The following is a 19654-nucleotide window of genomic DNA, read 5'->3' as shown; positions in this document are numbered from 1 at the left end:
TTCTGGTTTGATCCTTTGCAGTGTTATTAAGGGCTGTGTGTGTTACCCTTTGCAATTAAAGTAGGGAAAGCTTGGAGAGACAGACCTATTGCTTTTACTAAGTGAGTGTAACAGTCCGGTATTTTTTTATGAACGGCACTGCTTTACTTGCATAACAGTCCAGTATGTTTTATGAATGGCACCGCTTTACTAAGTCTGGTTTGATCCTTTGCAATGTTATTAAGAGCTGTGTGTGTTATCCTTTGCAATTAAGGTAGGGTGTGTGCATGTTATCCTTTGCAATTAAGGTAGGGTGTGTGTGTGTTATCCTTTGCAAGGTTATTAAGGTATGTGTGTGTGTTATACTTTGCAAGGTTATTAAGGTAGGTGTGTGTGTGTTATCCTTTGCAAGGTTATTAAGGTAGAAGTGTGCGTTATCCTTTGCAAGGTTATTAAGGTAGGGGTGTGTGTGTTATCCTTTGCAAAGTTATTAAGGTAGGTGTGTGTGTGTTATCCTTTGCGTTATTAAGGTAGGGGTGTCTGTTATCCTTTGCAAGGGTATTAAAGTAAGGTGTGTGTGTTATCCTTTGCAAGGTTATTAAAGTGGGTTTGTGTGTGTTATCCTTTGCAAAGTTATTAAAGTAGGGTGTGTGTGTGTGTGTGTGTGTGTGTGTGTGTGTGTGTGTGTGTGTGTGTGCGTGTGTGTGTCTGTAGTTAAGGTTACTCAGACTCAAACCCTGTACCTTGGATACACAGAGCAAGAGCCTAAATTTTCTACCCACACAACCACTTATGATTGAAGGAGTTTCTCAACTGTCCAGAGTTTCTCAGTCTGTTCTTCTTAAAATGTGTGTTTTTTCTGGCAAATCAATGAGAACTGAATTCACTAACTAGTCATTTAAAGTTTCAGTCTTCCTATCTTTCAGGAAATGCATGGTAACACAAAATATTTTATTCTAGCAACTTTCTAGGATTATACAAGTAATGTTTAAAATGTGTCCCTGGTTTTGGGCCTTTGCCCCCCCCCCCCCCACCAATAAATTTTGGCTTTTTTCCAGATTTCTTGTGCTGCATGGTTCTTCGGGGGGAGAGAAGTTTAGTGCTGCTTATGCCAAGTCTGTTTGTTTCAGTAGCACAATAGGTAATATACTTGTTCTTGATGCAGAAGGCTGTGGGTTCTACTCCCACAGTATGTAGATGAATTGCTGATACTGTACTGTGTTGTACTTTTAAAGGGGGTGGATGCTGTAGTCCCTGAAAATGTCCTCTTTGGTGGAGATACCTAGTAACTATGAACCTGTTATCAGTTTGCCATCCATTCCCTATTGCAATATTACTAGCTTATTTTTTTTTTAATGTAACATAGGCAATTTGTGCTTCAAGGGCAACAGGCACTTTATTTGTAGATGAAACAATGAAATATGAAGTTGTTTGCTAGCAGCAACCTCTTCGTTAGTTACAGATCTCTTTAATGTGGAATTATTTAGATGACATTTGCATTTTCTTTGACTGTGGGTTTCAATGCTCTTTCAATGAATGTGAGTTTCAAGTGCAGAGAAGTTTTAATGCTAAGTCTATTTTCGTTGTGAGACTGTATTGCTTTGTTTAGCAGATGTCTATTAGTGTTTCTGCTATAAAATGTAAAATAAAAGTTTTGCAATAAATAAAGCAAATGACTAAACAATTTTAGCTGTGGTGGTTGGGCTGTATTATATTCTTTGGCTTTAAAATAAAAGTTTTAAATGAAATCCAAATAATCATTGTAGAAGTAAAGCAGTATGAACATTACAGTTTTTACGGTAAATGAGGCAAAACAGCCAAGTAATGGGACACTGGAATGGCTGCATGGGGGACAGCTGTGTATGGGGGCCCCATTCGATCATGAGTTTGTGAGGGGGGAAGGGCGGCAAACTGAAAGACATTCCCAGGTGGCACAAACTCTAACTATTTCACTGATTAGTAGGCCATGGAGAATGACTTTTGGATGTCCTAGCAAGCTATAATATTCTTTTGTTAAGATTAGAATATTGCCTAGTACCTACCATTAAATGCCCTTCTTTTACCACAAAACCCACATACTGTAAGTCACCAAAAACAAAACCCTAACGTTCATATTCTCCTTTCCCAGTGAACATCACTGCTACATATTTAAAAAAATGGTTATATGTTTTTGTAGTCTGTTTTTCAGTTTGTGTTTGAAAGTTGGTATCCCACAATTCCATTGGAGTGGGTGCGAACACAATTATGTATGCAAATTTTATGTCAATCAGCATACACATTTGTACCTATTTTTCATGAGTCTTTGTCAAGATTTTTGATGTTTCCAGGTTGAGAGGTATGGTGTGTGTCTACCTTGCTGTGGTACAGAAGCTTGCCATAATGCAACATTGGTACTAAATGCCACTCAGTGTGTACCTTAACATTTCAAGTCTTTTTACTGGTCTGAATGTAGTAACACTACACAGTGATCATTACATGGTGCTGCATGAGCTTGTTAGGGAAGGGGGTATGACAGCAATGTGGTCACACTTTTTATATTTTCCTGGGTAGGGTCCCCAACTTGAAACTTGCTGGGGACCCCCAAAAGGCTAGCACTAGCCCTGCTTCCTAAAAAATATTTCAGGGATCCCACAGACAATACAAAGACTGCGTACAGAGCAGCCTAATGAAATAATAAGATAAAAACAGAACTGGCATGGTAAGGTAAGAATTTCAAAACATTAAACAAATCCAGCAGAAGAGGTGTCCCCTTCTAGAACAGCAGCAGAATAGAAAACTTTTCCATGAAAAATGTACAATAATAAAAATGTATAGCAACTCTGTGTAATATATACATACATATATATGTGTGTATATATATATATATATATATATATATAGATATATGTATATTTATATATACACAGACACACACACACACATACACACACACACACACACACACACACACACACACACACACACACACACACACACACACATATATAGGGTCTATATTAGATGACTGAACTATCAAAAGTTCGACTGTCATATGGTCGACACTATATAACTGAACTTTTAAATGCTCGAACATCTAATAAAAAAATAAATAAATAAACTACACAAATAACCTACCTGAACATTTTAAGTGAGGGGGGCAAGCCCCCCTGCACTCCCCCCCCCGCTCTTTAAATATACCAACTCCGAGATCACACTACAGTGCAGAAAAGGGAAATCTTCCCATTCCGTGCTGTAAGGAGATCTCCCTTAAAATGTTCAAACTTTCAAAAGTTCGATCATATGTTGTCGACCATATGACAGTCGAACTTTTGAAAGTTCGCTCATCTAATATAAACCCTACATATACATATATATATATATATATATATATATATATATATATATATTTATATATATACACACACACACACACACACACACACACACACACACACACACACACACACACACACACACACACACACACACACACACACACACACACACATACACAGTGAATGTATATATAAGTACTTTAACCTTTAGAAGTGATGTATTCCATTATGTAGGGGGGCTGGTTTGCCATTTGCATGTTCACAATGAAAAATAAAGCTGTTAATAACTTTCTTGTTATGTTGCCATTTTGTATGCCATTAAAGGTGCTGTCTTACTGCAAATGTTGATATATGCTGAGATTATTTACAATGTCTACAAAGACAACTGGGTATCTAAAGGTGTACACTGATAAAACACAACTTTCTTGTAACAGGTCTTTTTGTCTAAATTATGAAACAATGTTACCAGGTGTAGAAAATTGCGGAATGCAAAGTATAAGCAATGTCTGTGATGTAGTGTACTAAAATAGAAGGAAGTCCAGCTCTGACCCTTTTTTTTAAGAATGGAATGGAATGCATTGTAGAAATGTCCCCTGAAGAAGGAAGAATCACTGCCGTCTTGATCAGGTGAACTTAGTGGATTACTTTTACTTCTTCTGACTTGAATTCCTTGAGCTAGGAATGCAGAATAACCATACCACAGACTTCCACCCAGATTTGCTTAAGTGTATTCTTATGTAAAAATATAATGAATAATTATCTGAGAAACTCCCCTGATTTTTGTAAGGTCTGTGGCAAAAAGAAACTTTTTGCTGTTGTCACTTCTGACTGGGATTAAACTTTCATTTTCGGATGTCCACAAACATTTAAAGGTTCCCTGGAAGCTACATGGTCCTTTATTGTGCAAGTGTTATATCATTGCTGCATTGCTTGTGTCTGTTCAACATAACTCTTAGACAGTTTTTCTTTTGGATAATTCCATCATCAGTATTTCCTTTTAAACAATGTGCAGGGTCAGGCAGTTAACTAGAAGTCCTAAAAAGCAAACACATTGACATGAGCCTATATCCTGCATCACACACAGCTATCATTAAGGCTAGGAAGAATGGAGAAGAAAGCAACCTGCAATATGCAGCTCACTTCTGACCAACCAAGAAAAGAGACTGCATCAGAAATTGGTATTTCTATAGACGTAGTGACTAGTGCTCATGGACATCCACAGAAAAAATTGAATTCTGATAATCAAACTACTATCTAATTCTCTCAAAATGACAGAAGACACTTGACTTAGGATTTTAAGAATATTCTTAGGATGAAGTGTGGCTGCACAGCAGCCAACTGAGAAGGGAGAGTGCATCAAAAATATCTCACTGAGTATTTAAGACTTTTCACTGACTGTTTCACCATCACCTATTACCATTTTCCATTCTGAGCGAGCAAGATCTGACTTTTCCTAGAGGAATGGTAGCTCCGGAGAATGGAGAAGAGACTACCAAAGAATAAGTGGATTAAATTATCAAACTGCTAGAAGAATTGAATGAGCAACTAAACAAGGCTAAAGATAAACTTCTTTAAACATCTATCCTTAGAATCTGATACCAGAATAAAGCACTTTGACAGCACTTCCAAAAACGAGTTGTTGAGAAATGGTGTCTCTTGTGACAGAAAATCATAAACAAGTTTCTTGTATGGCCTATAAATATGTACATTATTTGCATTACATATATTCTGGAAATCTAAAATAATCAGCCTAGTTCTTGGGAGAAGCAAGGGAAGAGGAGACAGAAAGGTAGCAAACTTAAAAACCCACAAGGAATAATAAAAATATTTTCTGCATACCCCTAAATAAGTACAAGCCAATACATATCCTGGAGATCAAAAGTAACCAGCCCAACTCTTGTAGGAAGCAAATGAAGATGACAGACGAAAGTAGCAAACTTAACCTTAACACATTCAAAACAGATTTGCCCTAGACCCTTTTTTTTCTTTAGATTAACAGGAAACTGGATTAAAGGCTGTCATTTTGTAAGGAAAACACACCCTCTCAAATAGTGCTAGTAAGTAGCATGTTGCGGGAGAAAAACATTTGCATTGGACTCACAAAGCCTACAAGATTCTGCAGTGGGACCGGTAGAATGTTTTACTGAAAATACTAGCAAATAAGACCTTCATGGGAGTATTACTGAAAGTCAGAGGACTGCAAACACAGTACTCAGAACATAACACTGAAATGCAGATTGGGGGGGATGCATACTAATTCTGAGATTATGGTATTTCAAGAAATTCATCCTACTCTAAAGCTTTATCAGTCTCAGAGTTGGTATATATAAGTATCAGGGGTATGTGACATGCCCCACCATGTCACAGGATGGAGTGACCCCCCCCCCCCCCAGCAGAAATGCTTAAAAAGAGTAAGGGTGAGTTTTAGAATTCATCTTTTTTTGTCTGAAATGCACATTAATTTTCTTTTCTTTTTTTTTATTAAACTATCACTTAAGACATAGGCACACATACATTAATAGAAAATAAAACAAACCATATTAACATTTTTTTCATTTACATGCATTATATAAAAAGGAAAAGTTCAATACTCAGAAGGTGAACCAAGGCAGCAGCAGCGAAAATACAAGTAGTCGGTGCAGAAAAAACCACACAGTTCTCTTCACATATAGTCTCTCCACCAATAAACCACTCGCAAGGCGAAACAGCTTTCGTAAAAAGGCAGTTTTATTGAGTAAGCGCTTTCACCAACACGGCTTCTTCAGACTCAAATACAAATGACTGAAGCACACATAATATACTGTTAAAACCAGTAAAAAAAGCGGGAAACAACTCAATTAAGCAATTAGTGCAATAACAATCAATTAAATTAAAGACTTCACTTTATACACAGGGTACTAAAGCCAGTATAATGCTTTAAAAAGTCATATAATGCTTTAAAAAACATTCAATAAATGTGGAATAAACCAACAATAATAGAACATTACTAAAACATACTTCTCAATAAAATATATAGGATCTATTTAATATATAGGAATAGAGAATAAAAAACTGAGTATAGGTTAATAAGCCTTCAATCTTCTTATTTTCAAAAAGGGTCTGACAGAAACCTTAGCATTAAGGCCTGGTGGAACGTCAGATCTCAGTTTGATAATCCACATGTTTTCCCTATTCTCAGTGTGTGTTCTGATATCTCCACCTCTAATATTGGCATTAACATGTTCAACTATCCTAAAGGTAAAAGTATGCTGAATCCCAAACTCAGATACATGTTTGGCCAGTGCATTGCTAACATGCCCCATCCTGATGCTGTATAAATGTTCGCGTATGCGATCCTTGAAGCATCGATTAGTCTTCCCTATGTAAAAAGACTTACATAGGGAACAGGTAGCAAGATATATGATATTTCTGGACAAGCAATTGCCATTAACTTTAAAGAAGTACTGACGTGAACTGAAAGGATGAATAAACAAAGTAGAGGGGTTAATATAAGAACAAAAACTACAACTGCCACAACAGCGTGTTCCGCTTTGTTGAATGGCCCCATACTTTTCTGAGAGGACAGATTCTTTACATGTAGTCCAGAGTGACACTAGGATAGGAAATGTCCCAGTTAGCACAGGAGCATTCTCGGTCTTTTTTACCAATGATGTTGCTGCCATCAAGGAATTAGTGAGGAGCCATTGGAATGTCTTGATGGTTGATTCTCATATCAGAGAAATATTAGGTGATGCCCCCCAGTTTAGATACAGGAATAAAAAGAATTTAAAAAGGTTATTATGTGATAGAGGTCCCACCAACCTACGATCTAGTATTCAACAAAGCGGAACACGCTGTTGTGGCAGTTGTAGTTTTTGTTCTTATATTAACCCCTCTACTTTGTTTATTCATCCTTTCAGTTCACGTCAGTACTTCTTTAAAGTTAATGGCAATTGCTTGTCCAGAAATATCATATATCTTGCTACCTGTTCCCTATGTAAGTCTTTTTACATAGGGAAGACTAATCGATGCTTCAAGGATCGCATACGCGAACATTTATACAGCATCAGGATGGGGCATGTTAGCAATGCACTGGCCAAACATGTATCTGAGTTTGGGATTCAGCATACTTTTACCTTTAGGATAGTTGAACATGTTAATGCCAATATTAGAGGTGGAGATATCAGAACACACACTGAGAATAGGGAAAACATGTGGATTATCAAACTGAGATCTGACGTTCCACCAGGCCTTAATGCTAAGGTTTCTGTCAGACCCTTTTTGAAAATAAGAAGATTGAAGGCTTATTAACCTATACTCAGTTTTTTATTCTCTATTCCTATATATTAAATAGATCCTATATATTTTATTGAGAAGTATGTTTTAGTAATGTTCTATTATTGTTGGTTTATTCCACATTTATTGAATGTTTTTTTAAAGCATTATATGACTTTTTAAAGCATTATACTGGCTTTAGTACCCTGTGTATAAAGTGAAGTCTTTAATTTAATTGATTGTTATTGCACTAATTGCTTAATTGAGTTGTTTCCCGCTTTTTTTTACTGGTTTTAACAGTATATTATGTGTGCTTCAGTCATTTGTATTTGAGTCTGAAGAAGCCGTGTTGGTGAAAGCGCTTACTCAATAAAACTGCCTTTTAAAAGCTGTTTCGCCTTGCGAGTGGTTTATTGGTGGAGAGACTATATGTGAAGAGAACTGTGTGGTTTTTTCTGCACCGACTACTTGTATTTTCGCTGCTGCTGCCTTGGTTCACCTTCTGAGTATTGAACTTTTCCTTTTTATTATCAATTGCTGCTTTTTCAGAAGGTGTTTGCTCCGTATTTTGTTTTATTCTCCTTACACATGCATTATATAACCACATATATATTTTCTTTCCTTATAATTCCCATTTAGTCCACAATTACATAAATTGCTCAATTCCTGCCTCCCCTTGAACCTTACTCCTCCTCTTAAACATTATTTAGCCAGTATTGTTCCCATAAATTTAGTTTATTTCTATGTCATTTCCTCATTCTCTTTTATAAGGACCCCATTTCTGATTCTTTTATCTCTTTTACAATATTCGCTACTTCAAATACAGCTGGTTTATATTTTGATTTCCATTTTCTAGTAATTGTTTTTGGAACCCAGTGCATATAACTACGTATGAATTGCAGGAGGAGTCAATTCTGGGCACACTGCAGGTGCTGGGAAGAGCACTTTTGGCTGCCATCAAATATGGAAACAGTACTAATTTTATGAACTTTATAATTCCACACTGAGTTAGGTATGAGGTCCATTTCCATCATGGCATTAGAAACCCAAAAACTTGGAGAAATTAAAAAGGAAATGTTCAAGCTGCGCAAATCTGTTGGATGTGAATGGTGCTGTCTTCCACTAAATGAAAATACTTTTAAAGATGTAACCATATTGTTTTACTGCATAAGTGTGACACGTGTAATCCACCACCTTTTCTCACAAAATCTCCAGCTATAAGAGGGCATTTTGAGACAAAATTGAGGGCAGTTGAGAGGTATGGCTGTCTATGCCTGATGGTTTAGCAGCTGACTTTTAAAGTTCTGAGCTGTTAGCCAGTTCTTGTAATGTTTGTTTTGACGCTGATTTTAGGGTTTTTCAACCAAAAGTAAATCCACAGACAATTATAATGTCAGACTTAAGACAGTAAAGAAATTCAAACAATGTACATTACAACAAAGAAAAATGTCATTTTATTTATTTCATGTATTCATTTAATGTTTGTTAACCTGGTGAGTGGGACAGTCGAATTACCATTTCCATCAAAGACCAACAAATTAAATTAAGAAAACAACTGAGAGTAGCAATGACACATATACTTACTAGACATGCAACAAGCAAATTTACAAATTGATTATATGGGAGAATAAAGCAGAGTGGGACAATAATCCACTGTAGGGCAGAGAACAAAACTACATACAACTTGTGAACAATATTTAAGCAGAAGCAATGTTTACACTCTGTGCAGTAAGTCAGAAGTCACTAAGAATAAATGCAACATCATGAATAAACATGAGAATGACATGTTCACTACAAGTTGTTTTAGTTCAAGAGGTTAGATGTTCTTCTGAGCTGCAACCGAGATGAGTATAGTTGACAGTGGAAGAAGCTGCTTTGACAAGTCCAATACATGCAAACGTGATGTCTGAAGTAGCCAATGGTGTATAAGGGAAGGGAAGTTTGTCTCTCAGACTAAAACACTGGGGGGAACCCATAGTTTATGAAGTTAGATGTGGAGGGGTCATCAGCAATGTCACCATCCCAATGCATATACTAGTGGTCGGCACAAGGGATGCCACACATTTCACATCAGTAGAACCATTTGGCAGTTTAGGTAAAATACTGCAGATTTAAATTTAGTAATGTTCTAGGGCGATGGTGGTGCTGCGGTAGCGTTGTCGCCTCACAGTTAGACGTTGCCCGTTCGATTCTCAGTTAGAGCATCTTCTGTGTGTCGACATGCGTGAATGGGCGTTCCTTCGTTGAAGGTTGTGCGTTAGGCCCAGCAAGCCAGTATGTAAAAATCTACTGCCAATCACTAGCGGACCGGAGTTCCGTTGTGGCGACCCCTAACCGGGAAAAGCCGAAAGACACAAAAAAAATGTTCTAGGGCAATCAAGGAGTGCAAATGGTGAGTAGTTACAGTAGCTGTAGGGGGCACTGTGGCATTGTACTTGCCGAGTAGGCATGCTAGCAGTCAGAAAAGGCACACTTACTGCTTCCTTAGCACACTGGCATGCACTATGTGTGGTGTGTTCTCTCAAAGTTCAAATTCATGTGCAGTCCTCAGAACTTTTAGGTTAACCTTTTAAAGATTGTTTTAGCTTTTTAATGTAATCATTCACTTTAAATCATCAATTTTTATTTTAATTTAATACAGTGTTTGTATTAATCGGCTAAATTAATGACATTTACAAGCCATTGCAGTCACTAACTTGCACACAAAAGCAAAGAAAATGCTATATATGTAAACAGTTTAGATTAGCTAGTCCACCAGCATGTTTTGGGAGGGGAATGGAAATTGGAATACTGCCCCTGCCACCACCCACCCCCCTAAAAAAAGAATGTGCATAGTCACCATGTGCGGTAGAAGTGAAACTTCTGTAAGGGAGTGCAAAGAGTTTTCCTTTGTGCTCCTTTACAGAAGTTTCACTTCTACCATGCGTGGTGATCATGCACATTTTTTTTTTACTGAACTGCTTGCCATTGTTCATAGGCATTTACTAGGCTAATGACCACAAGTGCCTTTTTAAGCCTAGCCATGCATCCCAAATCTCTGACAAGTTCTGATACCCTTGATAAGGGTAGTAGTTTAATTCACAGTTGTGGCAGGAATGATTCAAGACTTATTTATTACTGCATTTTTCCCCCATAAGCAGTTTTACTGATAATGCACCAGACTGTAAAAATTAAACTGTAGCACTAGAAATTCAAATTGTCTCTGCTCCAGTTTGTGCTTCAGTGCTTTTATATTCTGCTTATCATTTACCTGCTTAAACTTGCATTCTATATTTGCACCATCCCCCACTAAAGCATTAAGCTAAAGTTTCTGTAAGAGCTGCAATATTTTACTGAACTGGATGCCTCTCTAGCTAGCCTGCTTGTTCCATGAAAATACCTCCCCCAACTTTCCCACCCTTTTGCTGTGGTGGACATAAGGCTGTCTCTCTGACCTCCATCCCTTAAGATAATCAGATTTGAAAAGTTCCTTCCTCCCCTTTCATTACCATTGATTTTTGTATAAGCTATGTATGTACTCTTACCACCCATTCTTTTTCACAGATCCATGATATTGAGTGCCCACCCTACAAACTAGCACTGCTCTTGAGTAAACATCCTTTACTACATATTGTCTCCTGCTCATTTTCCTAGAGCTTAGCAAAACTTGAATTCACAATCTGCATTTCATAAGTGTTTCAGTTGTATTCAATGCCATCCAGGAAAAGTTAAATATCTTTGATTGCTAAATATACTTGCTTAAGTTATTCTGAATGATTGCTACTATTTCCTGCATGCGTGTGTGTGTGCGTGCACTTCATTGTATTTCTTTACTAAAAAAAAAATGCTCTTCCTCTCACTGTTACTGCTGTAAGTCTAGAAATCACCTTCGGCAAGGTATTTCCAGCTAGTTGTTTAACTGGTTTGAGGTAGCATTCCAATCGTGGATCTCTTCTACTGTATTTTTCCATTAGGAGGACAGGGTTTATTCATATTGTGGCAGAAGGAATTTGCCTGGGCTATCTGAGTTAGGAAATACACCAAAGGACTTGTAATGTAATCATTTTATTGGCCAGAGGGCTCATTAGTTAATTTTTTCTTTTTGTTATTCTCTGTGCTCCTATAAATTGTGCGCATTTGTGAGAATTAGCAATGCCCTAGACAGTAGCAAACTTTCCCTGTAGAAATGTCCATAAAACTGTAACATGTAAAGCAGCAATATAGAGCAAATACCTTGCATGGTGGCAAGCTTTGAGCAGCTAGTTAAGTGTACAAGGTTAGTAGAATTCAGTACTGCATAAACACTAAAGTTAAAATTTAGTAATGTTTAGCATAACCTGCCCCAATAAACCACCCTTATTAGTCTGTACTAAAGGACCCTTAACCTTATAACCCCACTACACCACCCCCCTGTAGCTTACCAATCAAAGGACTGGACAGTATGGATACGCAATTTCCTAACTTCTCTATAGCCAGCTTGATGGATATGGGCATCTTCAGACAATAAAGCAACTGTTTCAGTGGACTTCCAAGATGGCTGCACATTGAGTAACATATTCATTCTAGCTCTCCCAGTTGGAAAACAGAAACTTAGCACAGAAAGCTAATGGACCTACATTTCTGGGTAAATTTCATAACTAGCTAATAAGTGCACTACCTGGATGCCAGGAAAAAAAGAACACAAGACCCAAAGGAAAATCAGCTACAAAAATGACAAAGAAACAAAGACTGGGAAAAGTACTACAGTTGTTCAGCAAAATGCAATGCAAGTTCCATACATGACTTATAGTAACCTAGAGAAGATTACAAGGCAACTCCACACAGACTCGATTCAAATAAATGAAACACTGATGGAGTATATCAACTCAATCAATAAAAGGCTAGAAAAAATGGATGAAGTTTTAAACAGATATTCAGGTAAGGTTATAAAACTTCAAAACTCTGTTTGAAATGAATAAAATGCTGGCTGAATATGAGACTGCACAAGAAGAGATGTTTCAAAACATAACAGAATTAGAGGACAGAGCACATAGGGAAAATAGAAGTTATGTTCTTACCATAACGTTCCATGTTAGTTGTCTTCTTCTCACCTTCTTCTTGCTGGATGGGTTCGGAGCCGACCTCGGCCCGACTGCCACTCTAAAAGCTCGAGAGTTGGTTCCACCGGCTCGAGGCTCCCCTTATATCCCACAATGCTAGGCGAGAGTTACCTCAGATCTCGTTTGTAAGCTAACCCCAGCTTATAATAGTAACAGAATAACTGTAAAACAGAATCCACCTCTAACAACAGGAAGAAGGAAGGGTGACCTATATCCTGAACCAGGAAATATGCATAATAGCATATGTCTAAGAAAGAGGTGGTAGAAAGAGAGGTCACAATCAGAACTCCTCTAGGTCTGTCCAGGCCAGGGGGAAGGAGGGTGGGACGCAAGAAGAAGGTGAGAAGAAGACAACTAACATGGAACGTTATGGTAAGAACATAACTTCTATATGTTAAGTTGTCTATCTCACCTTCATTCTTGCTGGATGGGACCGCGTCCCTAGCACCTTGTCCCGGGTGGCCTAACGGAACAGACTCCTGAGAACAGTGGAACCAAAGTTAGCTCTATGCCTAGAAGCTAAATCCAACTTATAATGAGAAATGAAAGTGTGAGGAGTAGCCCAAGTAGCCGCTGCACAAATGGTGTCGATAGGCAGTCTGTCTTGGAAGGCTAAAGAAGTAGCCAAAGCTCTGGTGGAATGAGCCTTAGGTTTATCAGGCAGCTTTTGATGTCTAATTTCATATACAAGGGAAATCAAAGATGTTAGCCATCTGGATAATGATACCTTTGAAACTGAAAGTCCCTTTCTGCTCTCCGCATAGGAGACAAACAGCTGATCAGATTTTCTGAACTGTTTAGTTCTATCCAAGTAGTACCTCAATTGACGGTGAACATCCAGGCAGTGTAATTTTTGTTCAGACCTATTGGAATATTCTGGAAAAAAGACCGGTAGATCAATGCTTTGATTCAGATTTGACGTCGAGACCACTTTAGGCAAAAAAGACGGGTTAGTTCGTAAGGATACTCTGTCCTTATGAAACAAAAGATAAGGAGGACGACAGCTGAGTGCTTGAAGCTCTGAAACTCTTCTAGCTGATGTAATAGCTACCAGAAAAGAGTTTTCCATGATAATAATTTTAAAGAACAGGAGACTGCAGGTTCGAAAGGGGGAAGAATCAAAGAAGCAAGAACTAAATTTAGGTCCCAAGGAGAAGGAGGATTTCTTATAGGAGGTCTGAGAAGAAAAACTCCTTTCAAAAAGGCTTTGCAGAGCTTGTGGGACATTAGGGCAGATTCAGAAATACCCACATGAAAGTTAGAAATAGCTGCCAATTGAACTTTAAGTGTAGAGGGAGATGAACCTGCATGGAAAAGTTCAGCTAGAAAATCGAGGACTAGTTGGATGGAAGCAGTGAAAGGATCTATGTCCTTTCCTTGAGCCCAATATGTGAAGCATTTCCACTTACTCAAATAAATCTTTCGAGTGGAAGATTTATGGGAAGCTATCAAAATATCTCTAACAGAGTGAGATAATTGAGGAAGCCTGGCTAAGGTTGGAACTGGAGGAACCAAGCAGTGAGGTTCAGAGAGGGGAGGGAGCGATGAAACTGACCCGACTGATGGATCAAAAGATCTGGAACTAGGTCCAGATTCCACGGTCGCTCCAAGAGAAAACGATGTAGAAAGGGGAACCACACTTGTCGAGGCCAGTAAGGAGCAATGAGGATCAATGAGGCCTTCTGAGCGATAGCTTTCTGTATTACTTGAGAGATCAGTGGGAAAGGAGGAAATGCATACAGAAGTCCCCTTGGCCAAACTTGGACTAGAGCGTCTCTGCTGGGTTGGCCTGGTAAAGGGAATAGAGTGAAATATTCTCTGCACTTGCTGTTTTGGGGAGTAGCAAAAAGATCGCAGCAAGGCTGGCCCCACTTGAGAAAAATTTCTCTCACTACAGAGTCTTTCAGAGACCACTCGTGAGGCATGAGTATAGCTCTGCTCAACTTGTCCGCAATTTGATTGGACTTCCCGGGGATGTGCGTTGCTATCAGAAACCGCTGAGAAGAAATCGCCCATTGCCACAGTCTGAGTGCTTCTCGACACAGGGAGTATGATCTGGTTCCGCCTTGTTTGTTGATGTACCACACTACAGACATATTGTCTGTCTGGATTGCAATCGTTCCCAAGGGAAGAGAGTCTTGAAGGGCTTGCAACGCTAAAAGCACTGCTCTCATCTCCAGAACATTTATGTGCAAGTGGCATTCGTTTGGTTGCCATGTGCCCTGGACCATCCTGCCCTGATAATGCCCCCCCCACCCGATCAGGGAGGCATCCGTTGTCAGAGTAGCAACCGGAGGAGGTGGAACAAAGGGTCTTCCGACAAGAGCTGAGGGAAGACATCCACCACATGAGATGCTTTTGCACGCGTGATCATAATGGTGTGAGACATTGGAAGTTCCTGGTATGACCATTGAGTAAAAGCATCCATTGAAGGATCCGCATGTGGTATCTGGCTAATGGAAGCAGAGGTATGGCGCTGCCATAATTCCCAACACCTTTAGAACTAACCTGGCTTTGATTCTGTTGTTGTTGAAAAGGAGTGATACCAATTTGTGAATGTCTGTTATTCTCTGATGTGTTAGTCTTGCAGACATGTTTATTGTATCTAGATTTGCGCCTATGTAGGTAATAGTACGACAAGGCGACAAAACAGACTTTTCGCAATTTATTGAAATACCCAGCTTTTGACAAACGCGAAAAGTGTAATCTCTGGCCATCAGAAGGAGATGCTTGGTGGGAGCTGTGAGGAGCCAGTCGTCCAAATATGGAAACACCTGGAATCCTTGTCGTCTCAGGTGAGAAGCTACCACTGCCATGCATTTGGTAAACACCCGGGGGGCAGTGGTGAGACCAAAGGGCAGGGCCCTGAACTGAAAATGACTGGTCCCCAGCCTGAAGCGGAGGAATCTTCTGGAGCGTCTGTTCATCTTTATGTGATAGTACGCATCCCGAAGGTCTATAGAGCACATCCAGTTTCCTTTGCCCAAAGGGGGGGGAAGGATGGATTGCAGCGTGACCATCCGAAATCTTGTTTTCTTGACTGATCTGTTCAAGACACTGAGATCCAAAATTGGTCTCCAGTCCCCTGTTTTCTTTGGAACTAAAAAGAACCTTGAGTAGATTCCGGATCCTTGCTGGTCTGCTGGAACTGGCTGAATTGCTCTTTTTGCAAGCAGTTTTGAAATCTCCAAAACTGCTAGATCCCTTTGAGCGGGTGGAACATCTGGAAGGGATTTTTTTGACTGATTTGGAAAGCGAAGAAAGGGGATAGAATAGCCTTCGGAAATGATGGACTGTACCCATTTGTCTTGAGTCAGGGATAGCCAGGCTTCTGGGTACAGTGACAATCTTCCCCCGACTGCCTCCGAAGATGGGCAGTCGGGCAACACCTCAGGGATGCTGAAAGGGCTTGTCAGGAAAGACTTCCCGATTGCCCTGGTTCTGCGGACCCCCCCTGCCCCTAGGGCGACGTCTACCATTGTTATTCCGCCTCTGCCTCTGGCGGGAAAACGACTCTGTGCGTCAGGCGAAGTCCCTTGAGATTGTTTACGGAACCACATCTTTCCACCTTTCTGGCCTTTGGGGTAAGGCCTGGAAGGAGTAGAAAAACAGACTCCGACGGCAGAAAGGGTCTTGCCATCAGTCTCGCACCTAGTCAAGGTTTCTTTCACTTGAGGACCAAAGAGGGATGATCCATCAAACGGGGAGTTCGTGAAAGACATCTTGAAGGGGTCCGCAAAATTGCATAGCCGCATCCAGGCATGCCTACGTAAGGCCACACCTGTCCCTGCAGCTCTGCTCGCTCCATCAGCCGCGTAAGAAAGAAGGCGCATGGAGGAGTTGGTTATGGAATTAAGGGTAGCCAGCTGCGTGTTCATCTTATCTTGGAAACCCGCAGCTGTAGGGTCCTTTAACATTTCACTCGCTTCCTTGATCAAGTCCCTTTGAAGACGAGTAAAATGGCACAGGTAGTTCAGCGAACGCATGGTAAATGTCGCTGACGAGAACATCCGCTTCCGCACCTATCCATGGACCTAGATTCCTTGTTAGGTGGATGGACAGGTACTGAAGGATCAGCTAGCTCCTTCTTAGTGGCAGCAGCTACCACCATAGCATCCACAGAAACTCCTTTTGTTAAAAACTGTTTGTCTGCTGGAGCTGTTATGAACTTGGAGGGTCTCCTGGGAGTGGGGTCCACTGAATCAGGAGCCGTCCATGCCTTCTTAGCAACCACCTGCATGAGGGGGTCGAAGGGGGGGGACACCCAGGAGGTGGAAGGACGACAGCCAAACGCCTCAAGATACACAGATTCGTCCTCCGAAGGGTTGAGGGCTGGCCAATTTCCCCTCTGTTTCAGGATCTCCAGAATGTCTGCAAATGAGACATCTTCAGAAGGGGAACGGCGGGAACCCTCAGAATCATCCAAATCTGTGTCTGACGTGATGGACTCAGGTCAGTCAATGTGTTTCCTCTTACACTTCCTCTTCCGAGGGGGCTCTTCTGCCAAATCAGGAGAGGCCTCGGAAGAGGATGAAATCCTCACAGGGGGTTCCTGAGGAGCTGGCTCTCTGCGGTCCGGGATGAGGGAGTGAGTCGACTTAGCCTGAGGCACCATAGAGGGAGGGGCGGACGGAGCCGACTGTGGAGTAGAGCCAGGCTCTAACACACTCCGCATGACCTCGAATGCACCCCTGTCAGGCAGAACCAGAGGTCCCCGCTCCGAGAAGCTAAGAACCCCCCTCGGCACCGACAGTGATGGCTCCGAGGCCGATGTCGGAGCCGAACTCACCAGTGCCGAAGCACCGAGAGGGAGAGGGGGGTCGGACAAGGGTCCGATGCCACTCACCCCGTGGGAGCCGACGAGGGAAGTCCGGCGCCGAGATTCTCCCAAGGAAGAAAGCGGAGCCGACGACGGAGCCGAAGACAATTGTATCGGCTCCGACGCTATCACAGTCTCGGTTCCGACACGACCCGGCTCCGAGCTCAAGAGAGTCGAAGGAGGAATATGTTGATGCACCGGGGCAGGCATCGACTGATGAGTCGGGCTCTGAAGCATTTGGGCCAGTGCCTCGGACTTAAGTAGTCGACTCACTACCCTCTGAAGGTCATGATCCGACAGCCTCGATGACCTAGAGGAGTGAGATCTTTGGCTCCGTTCAGACAGCAGGGGAGATCCTGGAGCCGAATGAACGGAGCCAAGAGATGGTGACCTGGACCTCTTCCTAGTTGTCGGCTCCGAAGGTCTGGTCGGAGCCGACACGGGAACTTCTACTACCTCGGCTCCGGCCGGAGCTGAGGGGGCCACAGAAACTGTGGACTGAGACTTATCGGCTCCAGCCGGAGCCGATGAAGGCAGAGGTTGAGAAACCTTAGGTCTCGGCTCAGTAGCCGGAGCCGAAGACCTAGATGCCTTAGAGGGCTTCCCTGTTGAAACAGACAGGGAATCCTCTGGCTTGAGTAAGCCTCTGAGAATCAATTTATTCTTTCTTTCCTGCAGGACCCTGGGGCTGAAGCCATGGCACACAGCACAGGAGTCCTGCAGGTGCAAAGGCCCCAGACAGTAGACACAAGAAGTGTGAGCATCTGTCAGAGACATTTTCTGACAGCACGCATCACACTTCTTGAATCCGGAGACCTTTGCTTCTTTAGACATTTTTTTTCTTTTTGAACAGGTGTACACAAACACACACACAAACACACTAGTTACACCCTGTCAAGTTAAAATATAATAAAAACCAGTAAGTAGGATTTTAAAATAAAATAAAACACACACACTCCACTAGGGAAGGAAAGGCCTGTAAGCCCAAGGGAAGAACCTAAGGTTCTTGAGGGAAATTTTTTAGAAGGGGATAAAATTTACTCTAAACTAAGGGAATTAAGTAAATATATTAAAATTAAAGGGGTTTTGAAAGAGTAATTCCAACAAGAAAAGTTACTCACCAAGAACCGGTAGAAAAACCAGCCTCGAAGCTGTAGCGGCAAACGAGATCTGAGGTAACTCTCGCCTAGCATTGTGGGATATAAGGGGAGCCTCGAGCCGGTGGAACCAACTCTCGAGCTTTTAGAGTGGCCGAGTCGGAGCCGAGGTCGGCTCCGAACCCATCCAGCAAGAATGAAGGCGAGATAGACAACTTAACATCACAATTTTTTTCAGCTGTACCTGAGAAGCTGGATGGAACAGACTATTAATTTTATGAAAGCACAGATAAGCAACTGGACTAGTATTCCGCAATGGGGAATTCTTAATTGAAAGGGAACATTGTGTGTATACTCCAAACCTGACTATGAGAAAACAACTTAGACCTTTAATAGTAAAGTTGCAATCTTACCAACAGGAGGAGTTGATTCTGACAAAACTGTGGCAAAAGGACAAGGTACTAAAACTGGGAGACGGTGGGGGGGGGGGGGGGTTTGTGGAGAATGACTACTCATTTTACATCAGGCAGAATAGGAGTAAATTTACTCCATTATTCATGGAATTGTCAAGAAGCAGGCATGATATTCAAACTGCTGTACCCAGTTATCTTCAAAATATTTTTTTTGGACAGGCCATCATTTTTTGATGAAGTACGTGCTAACGAATAAATACAAAAGTTTGTCCAACAAAAACTGAGCTGTTAAACAGGAGACTATATTTAGGACCACTGGCAAAGAACATAAGGGACTCAGAAATTCAAGGATATAATCGGTATGGTAGTCAAGAAAAACTGTCTCTATTTGCACACGATATTATTGTATACCTGACAAAACCAGAAAGGGACATTATAGTGTTGTAAAACATTTTAAGACAGTTTCATGTCTTTTCGGGATACAAAATTAATGAAGCTAAAACAAAGGCAATAGAGGTAAATTATGCACCCACACACAAATTGCTTCAATAATATCCATATTTATTGGGACATGATAAAATGAAGTATCTGGGAGTATGGATTAAAAATGATTCTGGTGTGGCAGCTAAGGATATGTGAGAAGAGACTAAAAAAGAAGTTATGTACTCACCATAACGTTCCATGTTTGTTGTCCATCTCA

At 40.9% G+C, this 19654-nt stretch overlaps 1 protein-coding gene across 1 annotated transcript in view; it reads right to left on the bottom strand.

Moving 5' to 3' along the window:
• The window catches only part of UNC13A (unc-13 homolog A), a 5702976-nt gene that overhangs the window by 4790763 nt on the left and 892559 nt on the right, over positions 1-19654 (bottom strand). The window lies entirely within an intron of this gene.

The sequence above is a fragment of the Protopterus annectens genome, chromosome 13.part0 (genome assembly GCF_019279795.1).
Source record: "Protopterus annectens isolate FY-2018-M chromosome 13.part0, PAN1.0, whole genome shotgun sequence".
Taxonomy (NCBI): domain Eukaryota; kingdom Metazoa; phylum Chordata; order Ceratodontiformes; family Protopteridae; genus Protopterus; species Protopterus annectens.
The sequence above is the reverse complement of the archived record's forward strand: the minus strand, read 5'-3'. Positions and strand labels throughout refer to the sequence as shown.